General features: G+C 43.0%; 1 protein-coding gene across 8 annotated transcripts in view; it reads left to right on the forward strand.

Moving 5' to 3' along the window:
• The first annotated feature begins 18,659 nt into the window (after nt 1-18,659).
• Nucleotides 18,660-22,140, forward strand: part of LOC144365983 (uncharacterized) — a 114,892-nt gene continuing 111,411 nt past the window's right edge. For all 8 annotated transcript variants that reach the window (XR_013424726.1, XR_013424725.1, XR_013424729.1 and 5 more), the window contains exons 1-2: nt 18,660-19,303; nt 21,236-21,429. The gene's annotated coding sequence lies outside the window, so the exon portion shown is untranslated. The remainder of the gene's footprint in view (nt 19,304-21,235; nt 21,430-22,140) is intronic.

Raw genomic sequence — 22,140 nt, forward strand, 5'->3', positions numbered from 1 at the left:
TGCCACAGATCGAAAAACAATGGGGCCAAGCAATACGGACAGAAGTCTCTGAAACTGTGAGTTAAAATAAACCTTTCATCTTTTTATGTTGACCATCTCAGGTATTTTGTTAAAGTAATGGAAAAGTAACCAACACAGGGACTGAATGTTTGCGTTCCCCCATAATTCACACGTTGAAAGCTTAACTCCAAGGTGATACTGTTTGGAGGTGGGGCCTTTGGAGGTGATTAAGTCACAAGGGTGAGGGCTTTGTGAATGGGACTGGTGCCTTTATAAGAGGAGACTTCCTCTCTCCATTCTCCACCATGTGAGGACACAGTGAGAAGACAGTCATCTGAAAACCAAGAAGTGGCCCTCACAGACACCAGATCTGCTGGCACCTTGATCTTGGTCTTCCCAGCCTCTGAGAACAGAAGAAATATGAGAAGTCACTTTCTGTTGCTTAAACCACCTAGCCTGTGGCATTGGACTCAGGTAGGCGCGTTCCCCCGAGCTTCATGACATTCCTTATTTATGTCTGGATTAGTGAGGTCATACTTCAGCAACCAGTGTCCCGGGGACATCTCCATAGCTTTGTCTGCAGCATCCTCTTGCTCACTCAGTGTGTTTGCGGCTCTGTTCCACGGAGACTCCACTTTGGAATTGAGGCTGGAGGAGCCGCCTCTCCTGGAACATTGCTGGTCATGGTGGAGAGGAGAGGAAGGATCTCCTGCCTGCTGGCCCGTAAAGCCTCGCCTGGAAGGGACACATATCTCTCCTGCCAATGTGCGTCACAAAGCCTCTTCTGTTGGGCAGGGAAGAGGTGTGTGGTCCTCCCAGGGAGGGGAGGAACACTGCAGAAAAGGAAGCCGGGGTATTTGGGGACCATCCACACAGCTTGGTCAGGGAGTTCCTATTGTTTTGAAGATGAAAGTCAAAGCCCGTAAGACCTGCGAGGCTCCTGATCAGGTTCTGTCTGCTCAGCTCCCTACCTTGACCTCTCCCCCGTGGAGCCTTATTGTTTGAACATGCCATGGGGCTACCCTGCCCGGGTCTGGACATGTCGTCCCCTCCTGTCCTCTTTCCCAACTTAGTCCTGGCACTTGTTCACATGGCAGGGTCTTTGTCATGGGCTTGCACTGAATGGCCAGTCCCCTTCGTTGGGCTCGTCTGAGCTTTCTGTGGTCCCTGCAGTAGGGTGATTCCACCCTACATGGCTGTCTCCCTGTCCTGATGGACAGCGCACAATGCTGCAGTAGGAGTTGGTCGAATGAAAGACAGAGAAGAGGCTGAAGTGCAGAGCAACCCCTGGAGGAATGGAGAATATTTGAGTAGAAGACAGTCCTGGCAGGGGACAGGGTAAGGGACTGTGTGTATGTGGAGGGCGTTCATGGAAGCTCGGGCTGGATTTATTTTTCATTCCTTCCCAGAGCATATATAAAGCCAAAGTTTGAAAGTTAGAGGTGATGAATTAATTTGGGGTCGCTGTAATACTGAACTTCCTGACAGTGTGAGCATGCATGTTAGAAATGTTCTGTTCTCTGTACCTGCTCCAGCAGAGACCGATGACGGAGATGGGAAGTGTCAATGGGCACTTTGGATAGCAATGGCACAGCCCCTGGGTACCATACTGATGTCCCTGTCTGGCTTGTGATTTGAGAACTGTTACAAGAGCATCTTTAGGTAGGTTATCCTCTAATCTATGTAATTGCTGAAATAAACTGATTATAGATTCTTTACTCATTGAACTTTATAGATTATTGATTATCTCTTTGGAGGTTCACAAGAGTTATAAACATGAAGAATCTTAGAAAACTAAAAATCCCAACTCCATAAAATGGCATGTTAAATGGTGGATAAAGATGCTGACGGTGTAGATCCTTGGAATGGCCTGTACTTAACATGTGCAAGTCTTTACGTTCAGTTCCCAAGACCAAACAAATTAATACGTGAAAATAGTATTTAAGTTATGGTAAACCTTTCTACATAATATAAAAACATGCACACTACTTTCATTTTCTAATACTGTAACATACCTGTGTACTTTTGAAAAAAACTTCCTCCTTTTATAGTTTTGTTAAAGTAACAGATGCATGATTTATTTTGCATGGTAAAAATTTTAAAATTGTACGGATGAAATTATAGTATAATACATCCAATGGATATAAATCAACTTTATAATAAACAAGACTATTTTTGAAATTATTAGCTCCAAAGGAGACTCATATTACATTGGAATAGTTAAAAATTCTTGACTGGGAGAAGTGGTATACGCCCGTAATCCCAGCTACTCAGGAGATTGAAGCAGGAGGATCACAAATTCAAGGAGAACTTAGGCAACTTAGTGAGACTCTGTCTCAAAATAAAAACTAAAAAGAGCTGGAGATGTGGCTCAGTGGTAGACAACTCTGGGTTCAATCCCCAGTACCACCCCACCAGATTTTTAAAAATATTTATTTCTTTTAGTTGCACACAATGCCTTTATTTTTATTTATTTACTTTTATGTGGTGCTGAGGATCGAACCCAGGGCCTTGCATGCGCCAGGCGAGTGCTCTAACACTGAGCCACAACACCAGCCCCCAAAAATTGTTTTCTTGAAGGAGGACCTTGGATAAGTGCCTAAATAATGGAGTAGATTTTCATAGATGGGTGGACAGGAAGAAATGCCTCCTTCTAGATCTTCTGGACTGTTTTGATTTTGAATATAACCCTGGCTATACACATGCAGTCATAATTGCTAGAGTGGGTGTCCCACTTTAGAAGAGGAGGTCGCCTAGCAATGGGGCCGGTGAGGAGGCACACAGTGTCAACACCCTTCCCCAGCCTCCAGCTCGCTCTCCCCTTTATGTTCCTTCTCCAAGAACAAACCCACACAACATCCCGATGTCCCAGAGGGAGAAACGTTTGCAACGGCTGGGAATGGGATAGAACCAGGAACATGCAATCAGCACTCGCAATCGGCTGCAGCGATTGTGCAATGACAGTCACGGTTCTATTTGTTCTGTGACAGGATAAAACTGCCAATCTTTTTCTGAGATAGGAACTGGAGCCTGAGACCCGAGCACCACTTCCTGCAGTGTGCTGCCAGGTCACATTTTGCAATCTCGCCTCTCCTTCCCCCTTCCCCCAGACCAATTTTTTTTTGAGCCAGTGTCTGGACTGGGACCCAGAGCACAGGCTTGGGAGGGCAGAGCAGCTTGGTGAGATTCTGCACAAATGCCAGAAGCATCTTGTTTTTCTCTGCTGTTCTAGTGGTGAGCAGCAGAGATGCAGGAGTGAAGGGAGGGCGGCAATTGCTGAGGAGGAGGAACGAAAAGCAAATAGAGTTTTCAATTTTTTGTTTCTCCTGACAATGAATAAAATGCTTCTGAACAAAGAAAAAGGTGCCCATAAAATACATAAAATGTAAATAGCACCAATCTATTCGGAGGAAGGATCTCTTTAGAATGAGAATTGTATTTCATCATTTTTAAACTTTTCTTGGGCCCAAATTTCATCATAATAGCTGAAAAAAAAATGCCGTGCTTATTTTTTATAAAACAGGAGTGTTTATGAGGAGCTACATAAATGTCTGAGTAATACGGCAAGATTCATTGTGTTGCTTTTCATTTGTTGATTCTTACTTAAACCTCTTCATTTTATTATTTTAACTTACCCAGAGTCCTGCTTGGATGAGGCAAACTCAGAGTGCCTTCTACGTGGTCGAATCTCAAGGCCAAGAGATTGGCAGCACTTGGAGTCCTGTTGCCCCTGTTACACTACAAAATACCATGCACGGAACTGGATCCATAAATATGAATTCTCCTCTCAGTAGCATGTTTAATCTCCCTAAGGCTTCCGTTTAGAATTTCCTAGGTTCCTAAAATCTCCACATCAAATTAAAATAAGGATCTGCAAAAGATGATGAGGACTTCTTTTCTGTCACTGCTGTTTTTCAGCAGATTCAGCTGTCAACTTTAGCCCAGAGCAGCTTTGAACATGGTCACATCATTCATTAGCATTTAGAGGGGGACTCCATCTTGACCAGTAACATAGTGTTGCAAACACATTGTGGAAAACATTTAAAAACCATCTTGTAGCTTTGTTCTGTGCTCACAGAAAGACCCACCTGTCAGGAACTTATAAACAGCTAATATCTTAATTGATGAGTACACTTATCTATTAATTATCTATTAATGAATGTATTCAGTTTTGTTTTTTTACTTAGTACTAAACACATTTATTTATTGATTATTGGTACCAGGGGGTTGAACCCAAGGCCTTGCACATGCTAGGCAAGTACTCTACTACTAAGCTACATCCCAACCCTTTTTATTTTATTTTGAAACAGGATTTCCCTAAGGTGCCCAAGTTGGTCTTGAATTTGGGATCTTAATGCCTTACCTCCAAAGCAGCTGGGATTATAGGTGTGTACCACTGTGCTGTGCTCAGAAATTTTGTCTTTAATTTGGTGATAAAGTCAGCTTCCTCTGAGTGGGAGGGAAATGAGAGGTGCCAACACCACCAGCTTTGGGAGTAGGACTTTCCGTCCTGAGTTTGGGGCTGCAGAAGTCAGTGATTCTTCAGCTACCACCCTAATTTCACCACGAAGTCAAATGATATTAAGAAATGTTAAAACAATTGTACTAGTTATAACAATGGATTGAATAAATATCACCGATGAAGACAATGTTTTTGTGTCAATTCATGTAGCAAAGTTTGGTCTACACTAAGGAATTTTACTATTCCTAGTTAGACATACCAGACACAGTTGAGACAATCCATTTTGACTTGTTGCATTTTTACGACTTCTTTTAAAGCTTGGCCCCTGGAATTCTTGATTCAAGAACATTTATTGGGTGTCTGTAGTATGCTGGGCAATCCTGACCATGTTGCTCAACCTTGTTTTCTAACTCACCTTTTTCTCATTCTCTTTTTCCTCCTCTTCCTGATTTTTCTTCTTTCTCTAACACCTCTTAAATTTTCTTACTCAGATTTGTCTTGAAATTTGTTCTTTACTTTTTAAAAAATCATCACTTAGATGTAGAATTTTCCCTTAAAAATCAGGATTTTTCCTTGCTTAATCTCTCTTGGAAGGGAACAGTCTTCCACTGGAAAAGTGGAAAATAGCCATGAGTTTTAACCCATTGAGTCCCAAATTTTCAATCTTGTGAATATTTCAATGAAGTTGACACAGCTGCATTAAAATGTCCTGAAATCATCATCTAGGTCTTATATGTGACATTAATTACTATTATTATATTCTAATTACATTCTTAATGCTATTATGTAATTATATTCTACATTATAGTTAAGTTTTTATATATGTTCCACATTGGGATGATGGTACAAAATGAGCTAAACATAAAACTACGGAGCTGGGCACGGTGGTATACACCTGTAATCCTAGCTGTTCAGGAGGCTCAGGAAGAAGGATAGCAAGTTTGATGCCAGACTCATCAATTTAGCGAGGCCTTAAGTGACTTAGAGAAAACTTGTCTCAGTGATTAAGTGCTCCCAAGGTTCAATCCCTGGTACCACCCCCCCCCAAAAAAAACCCTAAAAACCAAAAAACCACCACCGACAAAAACCTGTGGAAACATGCTTATTTAGTCATCATGATATCAATGACCCAGTCATTGTTTTGTTTATTCAGTATGTGTCCTGGCTTTTCAGGGAAGTCTGTCCATTTTGAGGACAATCGTTTTTGTATTCCTTACTCAGTAGAATAAGAAGAAGTAATTTAGCTAAGAGTGAAATAATTTCAGCAAGTATGAAATTCTGTAAGAACGTGGCCAACAGAAAGCCTTTATTCTTCCGTGTTTACACTGGTACTGATCTTTAATGGCATGCTGTTAACAGGACACAGAGCTAGGCTTTTAAAAACAATTCAGGTTCAAGGGCATCCATTACAACCAATCATGTTCCAGGCCTATAAAGTATTTGTAATAACAATCCAAACTGGCATATAAGTTAAGGCTCACCCTAGGCACCTTAAATTTACGCGATTAGCCTGGGACTTGCTCATTCCATAGCATCAGGAAGAACAACCTCGTGATCAAGTGCAATTCACATCTCACAATCCTAGGAATCGATGTACATGGATACACTATTATATTATTATTAAATCCAATTGCTTTGCAATTAACCCAATATGACACCTATACAAATGACTCAAATAAAGAGCCTCGTGTTTCACAGGGACAATCAATACAATGAAATCACAGCTACTGACAATGCTGGCAACTTGGCTCGTTACTACTCTGCTACTGCACATTTCTCAGGTCAGCACTGCTATTCCTTCTTCTGAATTATAGCTACCATAACTTTCAGCTATTGACAGTGCCCACACTTCACAAAAGCATAATATTCAAACATTGGCCATTCCTAACCCATCTTAGCTGGGTCATGAAAAGTTATGCCCCGTCCATAATGTGCTAATCATAAGTCTTCCTTCTTTGCTCTCCAAATGAAATTAGAACTCTTTTCTTCAGGTAAGGTTCCTAATGGCAAAACCTCAAACAGTTGAATTTATTGATAGATAAAAAAAGTTTCTAGGAAAAAATAATTCTTGCACAGAGCCTCATGATTCCATGTCTGAAAGCAAAATCAAATGACAAACATATCTTTCTTGACTATTACTATTGTTACTATTCTGTAGCTTTATCATCTCTGTTTTAATTAAATAAAACACTTCACAGTTATAACCTCATCAAAAACATTACAATTGTCATTTTATATCATGTGCTTGCAGCAGATTTTGCCAGTGTGCTTCTCTGTCAAATGACTTACTTGCTTAGAGAATCTACTTCTTGAGGGCAGGGAATGTGGGTTTTCTTTGGAGATCTCTGTGGAGCTGTGGGCAATGCCACTTTGTCAAGATCTCCTAACTCATTTATTTTAAAGCAGACTAGACTTGACCTTAATAAGGAGCATTAAGGACAGGCACTCATCAAAAATGTATCTTTTCCTTCTCTCTCTCTCTCTCTCTCTCTCTCTCTCTCTCTCTCTCTCATTCTCTCTCATTTCCAAACAGACCGGTCAATCAGGATGTGCTTCTGGGGAGACCATTTCCATCTCTGGAAATGGGGCAGATAGATCATCAAGAATGTAAAATGCCTCTTTTTAAAAATACCATGTGGACGACTAAGGACAATGGCTTATTTAATAGGTTAGGCAATCCGTTCTCCATGAATCACACTGTATACATAACGGTGATGAAAATGTTCAGTTTGACATTTCTTCCTGGCCAGGGAGGAAATCATGGAGGTGAATCATGGTTTTAGTGATGACTGTCCTGGGGAAGCTAAATTGGGAAGCCACAGGTTAAAAAAGGAGTGAGGAGTGAGTCTGTAGCAGGAAAGCAATGGTCAGACACTCCAGGAAAGCAACAGACACCTCCTAACACCTGGGCAGACCCTGCAGAAAAAAAGAGCTGTGGCTCTTCGTGGAGGGAGGGACTCTGAAAGAAAAGGAAACCAAACACACCATTGAGTTACTCGTGGACTAGGAAAAGAAACAGGACCTCTAGTTGGGGAAGAGAGATAAATGGCTGCCTGTAAAGAGAAGCACAACTGAACACACTCACTCAAGTGAATAAAATTCGTTTAAGAGCAATTGGATTAGAGATGGAGATTTACATGGATGACTTTAAAGAAGAGTTGCTGCAAGAGACAGGACAGATGTTCATCAGTCATTTGCTGCAAAATCGTAAACAGTGTTGCTGACTTAGGATACAGTGTAAGGTGGAAAAATGGGCCCCTAAATTGTAATTAAACTGTGACTGTAACTATGCAAAATAGGTGTGCTATGGACAAAGACTGGTAAAACACAGAAATGAACATACTATTGTGTTAATTGTTGATGTTATTTGTTTTCCATTGCTGAATTGTGTGGTGTGAATATGCGGGGTGGGGTGGGAGAGAATAAATATAGAGTCTAGCTGTAAGACCACTTTTCGAAAAATCAGAAAGCCTTGTCTGAGTTTCACAGGGCCTCGCCAGCTGTGAACTTAACCTCTCTGAGCCTCAGTGTCCATTTATAGAAATTGAGAACAATAACACCTGCCCTGTACTAACGGGGTAGTGAAAGTACTTTGCAAATTTGAAATATTGTAGGAGATTGTATGAGGAATTAAGGTTGGAGTGGTATATAGATTAAAAGTTTAAGAAGTCCAGAGCTCAGAACATTGTCCTGACTCTTTTTTCTCTGTCACCATGGAAGCTGCAGAACATGTGTTATTTTAGTTCATAATAATCAAATTATAAACACTGGGCATCTATTAATTGCTTCACTAATTAGGTCTTCCTGTACCATTTATACTACAAACTAATTTTTCCTCTTTTGATTTGTAAAACTTTTTCTACACCTGAGTTTATTTCTGAACAGTACAAGTTTACTGCTCATCATTCTGTTTTAATTATTGTAGATTGATAATATTTTTAATCAGGTCAGCCGATGTTTTATAGTTGTTGTTTATTTCATTTAAAAACAGAGTTCAGAGCAGAGAGGCAGCTACTAAGGAGATAACCAGTCAGGTGTGGTGGCACACACCTGTAATCCCAGCAACTTGGGAGGCTAAGGCCAGCCTGGGCAACTTAACAAGGCCCTCAGCAACTTAATGAGAATCTTGTCTCAAAAATAAAAAGAACTGGGACTAGAGTTGTGGCTCAGTGGTAGAGTGGTTGCCTGGCATGTGTGAGGCCCTGGGTTCGATTTTCAGCACTGCATCCAAATAAATTTTTTAAAAAAGATCCACTGACAACTAAAAAACAAATAAAAAAATAAAAAATAAATAAAAAGAACTGGTAGAGTGCCCCTGGGTTCAATCCCTAGGAGCAGAGTGGGGGAGAACCAGCTTGGGTCCATAGAGAGCCTTGGGAATCAGAGGAGCTTGGTTCAAATTCTGGTTTATTACTCATTGGGGTGACCCAAAGTACATTCCTTAATTTCTCCAACCTCCTTCTTCACCTATAACTTGAGGACCATATCAGCTATCTCAAAATGTCATTGTGAGGATTCAATTCCAAAACAATGTGAGCTTCCCTAGCATGGTGCCTGGAATCCAGCTTTTCGCCCATCCTTCCCTTCCTTTAAAAAAATTCCAAGTAAAAAAGACATGACTTCCCTTTCTTAGGTCTTCTTGCATCAGCAAAAAGGGAAGAAGAGCAAAGAATTATCACCGTCTTCTATATAGCCCACTGAAGGCCTGTCTCACTGAATAGACCCTTGATGAATGGATAGTGGGAAAAAAGGCATTTAGGTTGATTTTATGTATTTGCTCCTCCCTGAACATGGACAAGCAGGAGATATTGCATGTTATAGAATTCATAAATGTGCTGTCATTTTAAAGACAAGACAATGGATGTCACACAGGTAGGAAGGAACGCCAGGCAGTGCATGGCTGTCAGACCTTGAGGGGACCCGGCACAGAGAGAGGGGAAATTGTCCAGGGCATGAGAACAGGTTGGGGAACAGGTGCAGAATCATGGGGCCTCTCTTTACTCTCCTTCTCTGAGGAGTTTGGACTTTAGGTGATTTGAGGGCAGGGATCACATCTATTACTTCTCTTCCTGTAATTTCTAAGAGATTGTTGAGTAATATTAAAATGTTTAATGATTAGACTGAAGAAATGTCACATAGGGCCTCAGAGCAGCCCTCTGCCTCCACAGGCGGCCAGGATGACTTTGGAGGGAAGGCTCCGACATGTTCTGTCCTTGGGAAATGATGGATGGAGTCTGATCACAGTTAATTTTAATAGACTTGATGTGCTGTGATAGAGTCTTGGCTATTCGAATGAAAGAGGCCCAAGCAGCCAATTTGGACAAAAATAATCTCAGTTCTGTCTGTCCATTGGCTTTAGAACAAGTCAAGTCTAAATAAGAAGTACTTACTGAGTGATTTTGTGTCTAGTACCACAGAAAGGCATACAGAAGAAGGATTCTCACTGGCACTCGCTGTCTGAATTGGAAAGACAAGAAACAATAAAATGTGCTGTTAGGGTTTAGATGTGGTGTCCCCCAAAAGCTTACATGTGAGACATGCAAGAAGGTTTGGGGGAGAAATGATTGGGTCATAGCAATAACCTAATCATCAAATTAATTCCTGATGGGATTCATTGAGTGGTGGCTGGAGGCAGGTGGGGTGTGGCTGGAGGAATTGGTTCATCCGAGGTGTGCCTATGGGGGTATATATTTTGTAAGTGTAGAGAGTCAGTCTCTCTCTCTCTCTCTCTTTCTCTTTTTTTCTCTCTCTCTGCTTCTTAATCATCATGTGAGCTGCTTCCCTCTGCCTTGCCTTAAGCCCTGAGGAATGGAGCTGGCCTTCTGTGGACTAAAACCTCTAAAACCATGAGCATTTAAATAAATTTTTCTTCCCTAAAATTGTTCTGGTCAGATCTTTTAAGTCATAGCAATGGAAAAAACTGACTAAAACATGTGCCATTTGCTGAGACCTGGACATGTGCTGTTGAATGACTTGTGTGCTCAGGGAACCTTATCTCTGATTCATTAATTAATGCATTCCACAAGTGCTTCTTGACTATCTATGATGTTCCAAGCATTCTAGGTGTTGGGAGTACTATAGGACACAAGGTGGAAAAAGTCCCTGCCTTTGGGGAACATTCTAGCATGCTAGTATTAATAAGCAAATGAACACAGACTATCATTTTGAGCAATGATAAATGCTATGAAGAACAACAGAGAGGGGTGAAGGACAGAGGGACCGGAGTGCAGTTAGTGGGGAGTTTAGAGTAGGCCTCTGGGGAGGTGACCTGAGGAATGAAATGAGGAAGGCAGAGTGTCCCAGGTAAAGTGAATAGCAAGTGTAGAGGCTATGAGGTGAAATGAGCTTGGGATCCTCAAGGCCAAGGTGGCTGGGATGGGGCAGAAGCAGCAGCAGGAGAGACAGGCAAGTGCCTAAGCCTTGCAGGGCCTTGTGGGAAACGACAAGCATTTGGGGTTTCATTCTGAAGATAACTGGGAGCTCCAGAAAGCTCTAAGCAGGGGAGATCCACATGCAGGAGATGAATGTGTCACTCCTCCCAGATCATGGGTTTGGGATGACCCTCAGAGTCTTTCTGAATTGAGATGAGAGGGTTGAACCTTATGAACTGGCAGCAAGTTGCTGTGCCCTGAGAAGGTTATGAACCTGGACCAGGCAGCTCCCTTGTCAGCCATATGGGAGAGAAAGGAAGCTGTGGGCCACTGCCCGTCAACACCCCCAGCAGCTGGGGCCATGATGCTGCTCGTGAAGCGGGACCCGGGGCTCCCCATCCACCTCGGGTCTGCTTGTGTTTTCGTTTTCATATGGAACTTCAAAGTGAGGTGTTTGAATTTCCTTCTGATAGGAGGAAACAGGCTTGGAGAGCTCAGGCAACCTGCTCAAAGTCACATACCCAGGAGATGCTGATTTGAACCTAGTTCTCTCTGAATCCAAAGGCTGTACACTTAAAAGATTGTGATAAAACTAACATAAAGAAAGTTTTTGCCATCATGCTGTCTCAGAAAGAAATCAAAGATTTCAAGTGAACATCTAATTCTATCATTCCATTTGTGGGTGAAAATTGTGGTCATTCCTGGTCCAAGACCCCAAATGAGTTAATGCCCCTAGATTCCTAGGGAGCTCAGAAGACTGCATTCTGACTATTCCCTAAGATATCCAGACTGAAGAACAAAACAAAATCGGCAATACATGCTGAACCAGTCTTTAAAGTTTTTGCTCAAGGACTCTAAAATCACTTAGGGAAATATGTTCTCCTTTACATATGTTAGAATTGATATCTTTAATTTGATCATAAATTTAAATATAGGTTCAAATACTGTACTTTCTAGTATTTCGCAAATATTGCTACTTTAAAATGAAACACTGACATCATTCTTTAAATGTCTCTAAATGAAATGAAATCTAAATCCCATCACAGTTTATTATCTCTATCATCTATTTTAGAAATTCACAAACAAGCTCATCTTCAGCAAGCAAAAATTATATTTTGCCTTTTCTTCAGAACTTTATTTTCATTCTACTTCCATTTCAAATTTTTATACTAACGTAATGTAATTATGATGCAGTCTTGTACTGAATATCGTGTGGTACTTTGATCTATCAAACATATGTATAAAAATTAAAATTTATCCACTTTAGCATACCTGTGACTTAAGACTTTGTTTTCTGGATTGAGTTATCTTTACAATTACTAGTATTACACAATTGATCAAAACAACCTCAATGAATAGCAAATTTTGATAAATGCTTACATAAAAAGTAAAGTTTTATTGGAAGTTTGCATTTTTAATAAGAAAAATGATGCTGTCCCTTTTTACAAATGTTATATGATTGTGGATAAATATTGTTTGTTGCTAGATTTCTAGAATGACAAAGTATGTGCTATCACTTCCATTTCTATTTTTCATTTTTGGACTTGAGCAATTCTTGTCATTATACATAAGGAGGTGGTATGGAAAGACTTTTATTATAAAAACATCCTTCAATTTTTGGAGCTGCTCTGACTCATTTGCCCTAAATCACATGGTAACCTATTATCAATTTTTTTTTTTTTGTACAGGGGTTTGAACTCAGGGGCACTTGACCACTGAGCCACATCTTCAGCCCTATTTTGTGAGCTCACTGAGTTGTTTAGTGCCTTGCTTTTTGTTGAAATTGCCATCCTCCTGCCTCAGCTTCCCCAGCTGCTGGGATTACAGGCATGTGCCACCATGCCTGGCCTCAAAGATTATTATTTAGTTGTTAATAGACCTTTATTTATTTATACACGGTGCTGAGAATTGAACCCAGTGCCTCACACATGCCAGGCAAGTGCACTGCTGCTGAGCCCCAGCCCCAGCCCCTCAAAGATTACTTTTAATGATCAATAAGCTGACAACTTTACTAGATCTTTCTATCTTTTATTTTTAATTTTTTTTAGTTGTAGATGGACACAATATCTTTTTTTAAAAAAAGATATTTATTTATTAGTTATTGGCGGACACAATATCTTTGTTGGTATGTGGTGCTGAGGATCGAACCCGGGCCACACGCATGCCAGGCGAGCGCGCTACCGCTTGAGCCACATCCCCAGCCCCCTGGACACAATATCTTTATTTATCCATATTTATGTGGTGCTGAGGATCAAACCCAGTGCCTCACACGTACGAGGCAGGTGCTCTACCACTGAGCTGCAGCCCCAGTCCTAGATCCTTCTTTGAATTTTAATGAAATTAAAGTATTGAAAAGCGAAGGCTTTGCTACCTAATCTGTTATGGGCTGAATTGTGTACCCCTATCCAAATTCATATATTGAAGTCCTACCTCCATGTATCAGAAAGTGGCCTTCTTTGGAAATGGGGTCTTTGTGGATGTAAATATTGAGAGTGGCACTAATGCACTGTGACTGGTGCTCTTACAAAGAAGGGCAATTTGGATTCAGAGATCACACAGAGAGAGGGAAGATGAAGCAAAGAGACACAGAGAGGGTAGTCACCTACATGCCAAGGACAGCCTGGAGCAGATTCCTTCTGGTGGTCTTCAGAAGCAACAACACTGCTGACACCTTGATTAGACTTCTAGTCCCCAGCCTGAGGTACCTTGAGACAGCACTCTTGCACACTAATACACAGCCCTTAGAACCATTCACTTCTCCTATACCTACACCAATATTTTCCAATTTTTCTTTATGTGGTGTTCAGATAGATTTTTAAAACACCATAGCAACGCAGCACAGTAGGACAGAAATGAATGAGAGGGAAACTTTTTTTTTTTTCTTTCTTAAGGGCCATTTTGAAAGAAGGGTGGGGTGTTTAATAAAAAGCAAATGCTGAACTTGAAGATCTGCATGTTGCTTTCCTTCAAAATACCCTTGTTAGTGGGACTCTTTGGAAGTTTTAGCCTCCAGGACATGAGTGCACCTAGCTTAAAGAGGGCTGAGCCAAACTATAAACCAGCTTTTGTAATTCAGGGATGCAGAAAAAACTTTACCAGCTGGAGGTGTCGATGATGACAACATTTTTCATGCAGGATAAGACATCTACTGGCTTCATGTAGAATGTGTAGGGTTCTGATTTGGGGTCAGGAGAAAGAAGGGCATTGCAGTCAGTGAGGAAGCCATTTGGAAATAGATTTAGATTAGGAGTTGCTAGGTGGGACCAGCCACAGGGGTCCTGCATTCAAGGGTTTAGGAGTTTGTATTTTTGTAGTAGGATTTTTTTTTTTTTTTTTTTTTTTTTTGTGGGCAAGTGACATGATAAAAATGGTGTTTAGGAAAGTCAGCTGGGATTCAATATGGAGGATGGATGGGCAGGTGCAGAGACAGGAAGGAATCCAGGGGTGTGGCCATTAATGCCTGGATCTGGGTATCTGCTAGAGATAACAGGCAGCTGTCTGCTGGTTGTGCTGGAAATAGAAATTCCCATACTGTGGCTAAACTGTGTGCCCCCTGCCCAATGACCTTCATTTCAGATGGTCTTCCAAATCCCAGAACTAAATCTCTGCCTTTGCTACCTACCACTTCCTCTATACTGGTGGAGTACTTGAATTCTAGAAGACTCCATGCTTTCAGTGAGTCAAGTAGAGGTTCAATAGGGGCACATGTCCTGTTACTTGGCTGGTCTTTGCATTGTTAGGGTGAAATGAGTAACTTTGTGAAAACTCTTGGTTGAGTCTGAAGTCCCCTGCAGATGTACAGAGATGACAGTTCAATGCTCATTACTCGTATTGTGATGCTACTCCTTAAAGGCAGTGAAGAGGTTTTCTGAGTGCCCCATTTACCATTAGCTTCAAGGAACTGGAATCCAGGTAATCAGAGGCTCCATTGTGCTTCAACTGAGACTTTCCTGGGGCTTATGTCCCTTTCTAGATTGGGATGCTGCTGCAATACACCTGGCTGAACCCACTGGGAGAAGAGCTACTCTTTGCTCTCCTCCTGGATTCTCTGAAGTGTCTGGCCTCGTGCCTAAGCTCCCTCAGAGGACTGCTCACTTTCTGTCAGAATCATGAGGCTTCTTGGTTATGCAGCAATGGAAACAAAGCTTTCCTGTGTCCTGAAAACCATTTTTTTTTTTAATGGTCACATGCCCCTCCTTCTTAGTCTAAGTATGGAAGCACACAGACCATGACTTTTTCCTGGATTGGAGACCACTGTGCTTCAAGACTCTGAGAGGATAAGAACACTGGGTTTATTCTAGAAGAAATTGGAGCTCATTATTCTTATAGCCATCTCCCCAAATCACACACTCTTGGTGGAACCCAGAGTCAGAGGAGCCTTCTGGTGTCCTTAGCTCTCCAGAGTGCTCTCTTGGCCATCATGGTGGGACATACCCTGTGCATAGCCATGTGGCTGTTGGCTCCCCAAGGACTTGGACATTTTGCATTTCTTTGAAGGCTGAAAGGAGATTATCAGTAAGATCTCCATGAGTGTTCTTTCCTATCTTGACTCTGCCATTTTATCCCTCTTTCAGTGTCTCTATTTATATGGTTGCAGTACAAGCACATCCAGTGGGAAGGAAAAGGGACGGGCATCAGCACTGACGCGTGCTTCCATTTAACGGGTGGGGAAAGAAGCTGTGGTGGTGAGATGCCAGTAGCCCCTGTGGCTTTGCGTGTACTCACCTGGTGCCAGGCGGTGCCAGGCAGTGCCAGGCACTTCAGATATTTGCTTCCTTTCTCCTCTGATCCTATGGAGTGGCAACACCACACCCACATTTTAAGGGGGGTGTGATGGCTGCCTGGAGAGGGCAAGTAACTTTCTCAAGGTCTCAGAACTAGGCAGTGGCCGTGTCTGTCAGGATGAGTTAGACTGGCTTTGTTAACCAAGAGCTCCCAGTTCCTGTGCCTTACCGTAAAGAAGTACTCCTCCTTCATGCTACACATCTATCCAGGGGCTCTGGAGGCTCTGCTTCCTCAGATACTGATGGTGGTTGTAGCAGATGGAAAAGAGAACCTGGAACAGTGTTCATGGGTCACATATGTTACTTTTGTTCATGTTGGTGGCCAGAGCCTGTCACATGGCCACCCCTAATTTTAAAGGGTGGGGGAAGTACAGTCTCACAATTGGAGAGGGAAGGAGAAATATTTGTGGGCAGCCCAAAGAATGTCACAACGGCAGAGGACGGATCTGCTAAGAAAGGTTTTCTCTGAAGTCTAGGCTCTTTGCTTCCCAAGAAGGCCTCTCCTGGCTCAGCCCTGAGTGCCTCTGGGTGCCAGGCACCAAGCATTTCACAGATGTTATTTCTGGTCTTCACAACATCCTGTTAGGTAGCCCTTATTATCATTACCTTCATTTCACAGATGAGGTTATTGAGGCCCACAAAGGTCTTGAAGTAGCTTGAGCCAAATGGCACAGAGAATCAAAAATAACGCCCGTGCAACCCTCAGGTCAGCCTGACTCTGGAGACTGTGTTCTTTCTCTTTGCCAGGAGGAATTCCACTTTAGTTTTACAACAAAAGAAACACATACAGCTTCAAAAGATTAAAACTTGGCTTATATTTATTTACTTATTTTAAGTAAATGCTTATATTTACTTACTGATTTTCTCATCGGAAAGGTAATTGGTCATTGTAAAAATTCAGACAGCACTTATAGGGATGAAGGAGAAAGTGAAAAAGCATTTGTAATGCAAACATCTCGAGGGAGTCATTCCAGGTAATCATCTCTTCGCATGATAATATGTTGTGTACATCTTTTCAATAAATGCTCTGTGTTTGTAATCACTCCGTAACATTCTATTGTTTGATCAGCTACAAATTTATTTAAAATTCCTTGAAGATGGACATTTATCTAGTATTCAATGTATCACTGTTCTCTTGTTATTTTTGAGTTTCATCTCTACATCTAATATCGTTTGCCATGTCTCTAAATCAACTTGTGCCAATGAGAAACACCATAATGGTCAAAGATCTTTAATCAAAACATTAGTTCCATTGTGACCTCTTTTCTTTCCCTCTTCCATAGACACACTCCCTCCCCTGCTTGCCCAAATGCTATTTAAATGTTTTGTTCCTGGAGTCTCAGGCCAGGGGTTTTCCTTGACATTTCTTTTTGGTTTCATATAATTTTTCTGAAATTCCCCATTAAGTTGTCCTTTTAGTTTTCTTTTTTGCTTTGGTCTTTCTTCCTTTCTGTATATCCATATTCCTCTTTTTTTTTTTTTTTTTTTGCTTTCGGGGATGGGGGGCTACCCAGGATTGAACTCAAAGGCACTTAGCTTCTTATCCACATCCCCAGCCCTATTTTGTATTTTATTTAGAGACAGGGTCTCACTGAGTTGCTAGAGCTTCGCTTTTGCTAAGGCTGGCTTTGGTCTTTCAGTCTCCCCAGCCTCTGAGATTATAGGCCTGCGCCACCGCACCCGGCTCATACTCCCTGTTTTATTGTATATATGCCTGTCCATATTCCAGAACTACTAGGAAAGGTTTTGTGCTTTTTCTGACCATGACATTGTGGCCAGGCATTCGGTCCTTCCAACTCCAGCCTCTTAGCTTCCTTTTCCAAGGCCCCAACTAATCCCCTTGCTCAGACCTACCATGTTCCTACCCCACTGCACATTCCGAACCCCAGTGCACATTCCGTCAACATGGACAGGTCTGCACAGTCATCCTGGTTGCTCTCCAGGGTCCAGCTCAAATGCCCGGCCTCTCACCAAGCCTTGTCTGCTCTATTCCTTAAATTAAAGCTAATTGTTCTTGAATCTGTGCTTCGCAGCACTCATTATCTATCTCCAATAGATAGTCATTTAGGAAAACATTTAGTGCCTGTGGTGAGCTCTGAAGGGTCAGGGCAGGTACAAAAAACCCTAGGCTTTGGTACCTTCGCTCTAGGACTCCTCAGTCTTTGAGAGATGGACAAGAACACACTTAATTGCAATATAGGATGGTAATGCTGAAATGGTGGTAAACACGAGGTCCCAAGGGAATACCACTCCTGGGCCTGCACTGGTTGACCTTCATTTGATGTGTGTTTTCCCTTTGTGAAAGTCCAGATCTTGAGAGTTAAGTGAGCCATTTTAAATTCACCTTCCCACCCCCATCTCGGTGCTGAATTTGCAGGGACTATTTACACTGACCCTCTCCACGCTTTATGCTAATGAACCCACAATTCAGGTTCCTAGGAAAGGCCCAGAGGATGGACACCAGCCCTAGGTCCAACCCCATTGCCCACATTTCCCGGAGTCCAGTCTACTTTTCACATTTTTTTTTTCCTCCCTGAAATAGATGCACGCTCGCCTCCAGATTTAGAATAGAAGTAATGACTATTTCACGAAAGCCTGGAAAATATGACTTTTCCAGAAATGGTTTGGGTCGGTCATAGATCTTCAGGCTCCTGGCAACCGAGGGACGTGGCTGTGCCCTAATTGGATCCGTTTCCTCCCAGGCCTGATTGGGAATCTCGCCCCGGCCTGGCGGGCTACACGCCTCGGGCCCCGGGGGCGACGCAGGAGGGGGGCCTCTCCCACTCGGCGCGCTCTCCGCCCGGGGCGCGGGCTCCTCCAGCTCTCCGCGCCGCCGCGCGCTGCCTCCCAAACTCCGTGGCGCAGCCCGATCCGCGCGTCGCTCCGGCCCGGGTTTTGCGGCCCGCCCACCGCCGCGCTAGCCGAGCCGGAGGCTGGCGCCGCCGAGGCCGCCGCGGCCGGGGCGTGGGGGCCGCTCCGCGCACGCGCGCCCGCGGGGTTGACGGCCGACTGCGCCCGGACTCCGCGCGGCCGGAACCCTCGCGCCGCCGCCCCGCCCGGAGCCGCCCGGAGCCGCGCGGGACCCGGACCTGCGCCCGTGCCCGGCCGGGCGGGGGCCGTTTCCTCCGCCGTGCCCTCGCCCCGCGGCCGGGGAGGAACATTCCTGGCTCTCCCCGCCCGGCTGCGCCCGTTCCCGCTCCTCCCCCGCCGCGTGTTTTCCGCCCCAGTAAAGACCGTGCCACACAAATAAGCCTTGGATGCCCTTTGCCGAGCGGGCGGAGGGCGGCGAGCGCGGCGCCCGGGCGGGCCATTTTCTGGGCGCGTCTCCCGAGCCGCGCAAAGTCTTGTTTTCTCCCCAAAGTGGAAGGTGTGGGGGGCGGGGGCGGCGCGGGGCCGCTTCCAACTGCTACACACGCTCGAATAGTTGTCAGTAAAATCAAACTGACGTCAGCCCCGGGGAAAAAGATAGGTCTCTTTTGTTCTCGTGTTCTCCCCGGTCCCCTCCCTCGCGATCAAAGGCAAAAAAACATTTTTTGGAGGTGGGGGAAAGACAAAAAGGAAAAAAAAAGATTGCAGTGCAAAGAGATAGCTTCCATTAGAGCTCCTGCCCGGGCGATGGGAGTGTTTAATGAATGCATCAAGTCTTTTGATCACCCTCGCTCGGCTGGGTTCAGGAGTGCCGGAAGGTTAGTTGCATATCCTGTGGCTGATCTGAAATTCGATCAGCAGAGGGGGCAAAGAAAAGCAAAGCATTTTAATGGGAATCAATAGAGGATCATAGGTCCTGGAAGGAAATACGTGTTGATTAAAAATGCCACAAGATTTAAAAAAATGTTCACGACTGGTTTTAAAAAAGAGGAAAAAGCAAGGGAGAGAGAGAGGAAAAAAAAAAAAAAGAGGAGAGAGGAGGAGTGGGGGAGGAGGAGGAGGAGGGGAAAAAACCCTTAGCAATCTATTTTCTGTGTGTGTTGCTGCCAGAGAGGCAGTCAGCAGACCAACAGTTTGTGTAATGCTTCAAGCTACAGCGGGCAAATTTAAAGCTGTATGCTCAGAACAACATAATAAATACTTATTGGAAATGCATTTCTATTTCTAAGCGGGGTTCACTCATGCATTATACAAAACACCTAGGGCTGCAGTAGCGAGACACAAGGGGACAAATAAGGTGTACTGAGGCTCAAGTTCTTGGAACTAGGGCTTCTAATAGTCAAGAGCAAGAATGTATACGCTTTTTTTTTTTTTTAAGTTAAGACTAGTACTTTGGAAAGATATGAGATTAAATTGTCTGAAACTTTAAAAAAGTTGTGATTTTAAAAAAATCTGGTAATGGTGAGGATGAGGAGAAGAGTAGGGAGGGGAGTTAACAGTGGTAGATAGCATATTGATTGGGTTACAGAGTGGAAAATTATTGCCCTGTAGGTAGGGAAGGTGATCAGCAACGTGATAAAATGGTTGAGGGTTTTATGACTCTCCAGCCTACTACAGTAGGAACTGAGAAAAAGCCTTTTTAAACCCACTCTTTGTGGCAAAAACAACAACTACACACTCTGTTTGCATGGCCTTTTGGAAAAGAATAGCATTTAAATTTTCACACATTAAACAAGTTCCTTCATTATTGAAGGCACTCAGAAGGAAATGGCAGTAGAATATTTTGGGGGCCCCTCCATGGGCTGCTGAGTTCTAGTCCTTACCCCTAACTATACCTTCCTTATTCTTACCTTTCAGTCTCTGAAGAACATAGACAGTATCAAGGAGCCTTTTTAGGGCAATTTCCCCTGGATATTCCCAGTACAGTTGTGCCTCAGTATCAACAGGAGATTTGTTCCAGGACCCCCATGGATACCAAAAACCTCATATGCTCATGTCCCTTATATAACATGTCATGAGAATTTGCATATAATGTATGAATATCCTCCTGTATACTTTAATCATCTCTCATAATACCTAATCCAATCTAAATATTATGTAAATAGTAATAAAACTATATTCTTTAGGGAATAATGACCCCCCCACAAGTCTGTACATATTCAGTAGAGGCACAATTACAATTTTTGCCCCCCTCAATCCTTCCCTGGTCGAATTCATGGATGCAGAAGCCTTGTGGAGGGCTGGAAGGTTGACAGTATTTAATTTCAATAGTTTTGAAAGAGGAAAAATCTGTCAAAATTAAGGTTTTTTTTTTTTTTATTCTGCCACAAATTTTCTAACCTCAATATTTTTTGTGTTCACTGGATTATAAAATCCTGAAGGTGGGGCATGTACCTTCTTTCTCATTCATATTTCCAGTCCTGGTCCTGAAAACAAAATCTTGCCCTTGGAAAGTAGAAGAGACCTGGTTGAGTGCTGTGGGTTAATAGTGGCAGATGGCACATTGACTGGATTTCTGAGGGGAGAAGTATTGCCGGGTAATCTCAGACAAGTGACTTAGTTTCTCTGAGCTCCAGGCTTCTTATTTGTAAAATGTGAACACTTATGTCTACATATCAAAACTCACTTTTGTGAATGAATAATGTATGTGATGCATACCATCTAATGTTTGGAAACCTGTTTGTATATTCTATGAAAGTTATGCATATCATATGTTACTAATAACTATCTATTTTGTTCTTTCTGCAAAGATTCTCCACCCAGGGGCCATGGCTTCTTTGGTTGCAGTCCTGTGAAGTCCCTCCTTGGATTGGGAAAGCTGTATGATTTTCCAAGACTGGATTGTAAAAGTCTTGCTGCTTCTACCTGGATTCTTGAATGCTGTCTTTTGTGACACTCTCTCAGGACCCAGCTGTAATCTTCAAGAATGGGGACTGGTGTGCAGGTAAGATCACACACAGGTAGATAGGCTGATAATGTGCAAAGAACTCCCAACCATGCTGTCCCAGCCAACAGGTCACACCAACTGCTTCAGCCATTGTGGGTGTCCAGGCCTGTTGTACCTTCGCATGACTCCTGCCCCAGCTGCTCCCTGACTGCAGCTGCATGAGAGAACACAAGCACGGACTGCCTAGTTGAGCTCACTCAACCAGAGAGAAGTAATAAATAAGAGATACATTAAGTGAGCAAATGCCTGTGCTGTGGTTAGAGTGTGTTCTCCAAATTTCATGTGTTGGAAACTTAATTCCCCAAGTCATATGCTAATGGCATGTAAGAGGTAGGACCCTTGGGAGGTGGTTCGTGGAGTAATGGGTTGTAGGGGAGTGGTGCTATTATAAAAGGGAGCTCTCTCTGACACACATGCTCTGTCTTGGCTTTGTGCTGATGCAGCAAGAAGGCCCTCCCCAGGAGTTGAGCAGATGTGGCAGCTTGGTCTTGGACTTCCAGCCTCTAGAACCATGAGTTTTAAATTACCTTCTTTTCTTTATAAACTACCTGGTCTGAGGTATTCAAGAATAGCTTCAAGAAAACCACTGAGACTGCTAGCTTTTATTGATATCTTTATCATAGCTGGAACGAAACCCGTTTGTTTAATAAACATAAATGAAATAAGCCAGCTGCTAGGCAGTCTCTTCCTTAACCCTGCCCTCCTGCC

Source organism: Ictidomys tridecemlineatus, chromosome 8, assembly GCF_052094955.1.
Source record: "Ictidomys tridecemlineatus isolate mIctTri1 chromosome 8, mIctTri1.hap1, whole genome shotgun sequence".
Lineage (NCBI taxonomy): Eukaryota > Metazoa > Chordata > Mammalia > Rodentia > Sciuridae > Ictidomys > Ictidomys tridecemlineatus.